The 5,000-nt window shown below is 39.3% G+C and overlaps 1 protein-coding gene and 1 long non-coding RNA gene across 3 annotated transcripts in view; both read right to left on the minus strand.

Annotated features, from left to right (window-relative positions):
• LOC125138645 overlaps window positions 1–3,654 on the minus strand; it is a 5,164-nt gene extending 1,510 nt beyond the window's left edge. The window contains exons 1-2 of the long non-coding RNA XR_007137890.1: window positions 3,158–3,654; window positions 1–833 (exon numbers count right to left, since the gene is read on the minus strand). The exon at window positions 1–833 is cut by the window's left edge and continues 1,510 nt beyond it. This is a non-coding gene — a long non-coding RNA (uncharacterized LOC125138645). The remainder of the gene's footprint in view (window positions 834–3,157) is intronic.
• grin2aa (glutamate receptor, ionotropic, N-methyl D-aspartate 2A, a) overlaps window positions 1–5,000 on the minus strand; it is a 119,159-nt gene that overhangs the window by 59,770 nt on the left and 54,389 nt on the right. The window lies entirely within an intron of this gene.

Genomic DNA, 5,000 nt, shown 5'->3' on the forward strand with positions numbered 1-5,000 from the left:
CTCTCTTTCTGTCTCTCCCTCTTCCTTCCCTTTCACCTTTCTATCTAACTCTAATATTCTCTCTCTCTCTCTTTCTCTCTCTCTCTCGCTCTCTCTCCATCCATCCCTCATTATCTTCTCCCCCTCGTCTGTCTCTTTATCCTTTCATCTCCAGGTTGTTGTTCAAAGTTGCAGCTCTGCCTGAGGATGCTCCTAACCTCCACTCCTTTGTGTTTGCATCATCAGATTGCTAATCTCATTAGCGCTGCTGTCATTCCACAGCGAACCGTACGGTCACGCCCCGCTAGTGCTGTCTGTCCGGTCTGCGGCCGCCATCGCTGACGAGACGAAGAAGAAACAACAAAACAACAACAAAACAACAACAAAACAAACCAACGAGTTTCCTTTTCTCTGCATTGATTTCATTCACTTTTGTGTTGCATTTAACTTTAGTTCAGGTAGAAAAAAGAGGAGAGAGAGTGTGTGTGTGTGTGTGTGTGTGTGTGTGTGTGTGTGTGTGTGTGTGTGTGTGTGTGTGTGTGTGTGTGTGTGTGTGTGTGTTACCCTGCAGCTCACACCATGAAATTTAATCAAATCACTTCCACTTTTCTGAGAAACTCCATAATTAATACTGCAACAGCTGCAGGATGAAAAATCAATGTGTCACACATCATTTCTGCTTTATTACAATTTTTCTACACAAAAAAAGCAGAAAGACAAAAAAAACGTAGCGAAGATTTAATGGAGACGAGAAGCGAAGAGCCGCAGCACTGTAATGAGTTACGGTCTCGCTGCCATGACGCTTCTTCATCACAGCTCATCTACAACTCTGATTGGCTGCCAGCAGAGGAAGTCTGAGTCGACCGAGAAACACACAAATACACACTGATAAACACACACATACACACACACAGATAAACACACATACACAGATAAACACACACATACACACACACACAGATAAACACACACATACACACACAGATAAACACACACATACACAGATAAACACACACATACACACACACACAGATAAACACACACATACACACACAGATAAACACACACATACACAGATAAACACACACATACACACACACACAGATAAACACACACATACACACACACACAGATAAACACACACATACACACACAGATAAACACACACATACACAGATAAACACACACATACACACACACACATACACACACACACAGATAAACACACACATACACACACAGATAAACACACACATACACAGATAAACACACACATACACACACACACAGATAAACACACACATACACACACACAGATAAACACACACATACACACACAGATAAACACACACATACACACAGATAAACACACACATACACACACACACAGATAAACACACACATACACACACACAGATAAACACACACATACACACTGATAAACACACACATACACACAGATAAACACACAAATACACACAGATAAACACACAAATACACACAGATAAACACACACATACACACAGATAAACACACATACACACAGATAAACACACATACACACAGATAAACACACATACACACAGATAAACACACTCACAAATACACACAGATGAACACACACATGCAAATACACACACAGACAAACACACACACACAAATACACACACAGATAAATACACACACACACAAATACACACACACAAATACACACACAGATAAACACACATAAATACACACACAGATAAACACACACACAGATAAACACACACACATACAAATACGCACACAGACAAACACACACACAAACAGATAAACATACACAAATACACACACAGATAAACACACACAGATAAACACACACATACACAAATACACACACAGATAAACACACACAAATACACACAGATAAATACACACACACATAAACACACACAAATACACACAGATAAACACAGAAATACACACACACATAAACACACAAATACACACAAATACACACACAGATAAACACACACAAATACACACACATAAACACACACATAATCACACAAATACACACAGATAAATACACACACAAATACACACACACATAAACACACACAAATACACACAGATAAACACACAAATACACACACATAAACACACACATAATCACACAAATACACACACACATAAACACACACAAATACACACACACATAAACACACACAAATACACACAGATAAATACACACACAAATACACACACACATAAACACACACAAATACACACAGATAAATACACACACAAATACACACACACATAAACACACACAAATACACACAGATAAACACACACAAATACACACACAGATAAACACACAAATACACACACACATAAACACACACACATACACACAGATAAATACACACACAAATACACACACACATAAACACACACAAATACACACAGATAAATACACACACAAATACACACACACATAAACACACACAAATACACACAGATAAACACACACACACACACACACACACACACACACACACACACACACACACACACACACACACACACACACACACCTGAGGTTTAAAAGGGAAGCTGAAACCCTACATTCACACTGGAGACTCTACACTGTATAAAAGACGCCTTTTTCTGCAGCAAAATAAAATTCTTTCTTCTCTTCTTTGCTTTTATCACCACTTCTGTGTCTGAGTGTATTTAATACATCCAGAATAAACTGCCACCACAACACACACACAAATACACACACACACACACACACACATACAAACACAGATAAACACACACAAATACACATACAGATAAACACACACACACACACACACACACACACACACACACACACACACACACACACACAGTTGTGTAATGATCATCAATGCATATAAAGGTGTTTTATTATTTGACTGTTTTTAACATTCAACACGAGTCGAGTCGAGTCTCCCATCTGACTCATTCACACCTGACAGAGAAAAAACACAAAATAGGTCAGATCTCTGTGTCCTGCTTCTGCTTTAAGCCTTATATAGCACACACACACACACACACACACACACACACACACACACACGCCAACAAAGCAGTTCATAAAAATGGTTAAACACCACATTCAGTTTAGTTATAAACTGTTATAAATAAATCATGGCTCTATTACCATTTAATAAGTCTTCTTCTCTCTCTCTCTCTCTCTCTCTCTCTCTCTCTCTCTCTCTCTCTCTCTCTCTCTCTCTCTCTCTCCCTCTCTCTCAGGAACAGAACTCAGAAGCAGCAGCAGAAGTTGCCGACCTACTTATCTTCCTCTTTCAGAGTTCGTTTCATTCCAAAGTGATTCAGTAAACTCAGAGTCAGAGTCAGAGTCAGACTCTACAGATATTCCTGCTCAGTACACACGCCGAACGTCGTCTCATTAACGCTTAAACCTCGTGTTCTTCACTATTTACGCCTCCAGGCTCCAGATCCACTCTGGAGATTCATGAAGCTTTATGAAGTTCAGCTCTGCTGCGTGACGCAACGCCATATTTCAACTCCGACGTTTATGTCTTTGTGTAATGAAAAAATGATAGAATGCCATTTGAGAGCAATATTAAATACATAAATATGACAAGAGGAAATAAAATAAGTGTAGAAGACTTCTACAGGTCGTCATGTGCAAAAATCATGTAATAATAATAATTAAATAATAATAATAATAATAATAATAATAATAATAATAAAATAAATAATAATAATAATAATAATAATAATAATAATAATAATAATAATAATAATAATAATAAAAAATAATAATAGTAATAAAATAAATAATAATAATAATAATAATAATAATAATAATAATAAATTATTATTAATAATAATAATAATAATAATAATAATAATAATAATAATAATAATAATAACCTCACTTTGTTTGAGGCATGCTGTAGAATTAGTGTAGATTCACTTTAACACAAAAACAGTTATAACTTTTAATCTGCTTTAAATCTTCTGAACTTAAGTTGCCTCAGAAAACGACCCCACTGTGAAAAGAAGTTAATAGAGGGCAGGAACTCAGAGCGCTTACAGAGAGAGAAAGAGTGAGAGAGAGGTGTGTGTGTGTGTGTGTGTGTGTGTGTGTGTGTGTGTGTGTGTGTGTGTGTGTGTGTGTGTGTGTACAGGAGACCTCATTGTCTGTGATCTCTGACATGTTGGATTAATGATGTGATGCTCTCTCTGTAGGCTGTGTGGTAATTCAGCCTGGCGTTATCTGAAGTGTGTGTGTGTGTGTGTGTGTGTGTGTGTGTGTGTGTGTGTGTGTGTGTGTGTGTGTGTGAGAGAGAGAGAGAGAGAGAGAGAGAGAGAGAGAGAGAGAGAGAGAGAGAGAGAGAGAGAGAGAGAACTGAGATTCAGGGGTCAATCTGCTCTATACACATAGATATATATACAAGAACACACACAGCAGGAGCAGTCTGTCTCTCTCTCTCTCTCTCTCACACTCACACACACACACACACACACACACACACACACACACACACACACACACACACACACACACACACACACAGCCCACTGCACCTCATCAGGTAATGAGGGATCTTTATCTAATCTGGATTTGAATCCTCAGCAGAAGGTCGCTCTTAAATCACTGTTTCTGTTCCTGTAGTAAAGCAGAAAGACCGACGAGTTCACACACACACACACACACACACACACACACACACACACGCTCTCTCCGTCTTCTGTCCCCTGACTCCTGCCTCCTGACTCTTGCCTTCAACCTCCTACCTGCTGCCTCGCATCTCCTGACTCCATTCTCCTGCCTCCTTACTCCTGCCTCCTGATTCTTGCCTCACACCTCCTGCCTTCCATCTCCTTACTTCTCTCTTCTACCTCCTGACTTCTTTCTCTTGCCTCGCACCTTCCATCTCCTGACTCCTTACTTCTCTCTCCAGCCTCCTGACTCCTTTCTCCTCCCTCCCTCCTCCTCCCTCCTGCCTCCCACCTCCCGTCACCTGACA

Source organism: Tachysurus fulvidraco, chromosome 15 (assembly GCF_022655615.1).
Source record: "Tachysurus fulvidraco isolate hzauxx_2018 chromosome 15, HZAU_PFXX_2.0, whole genome shotgun sequence".
NCBI classification, from domain to species: Eukaryota; Metazoa; Chordata; class Actinopteri; order Siluriformes; family Bagridae; genus Tachysurus; species Tachysurus fulvidraco.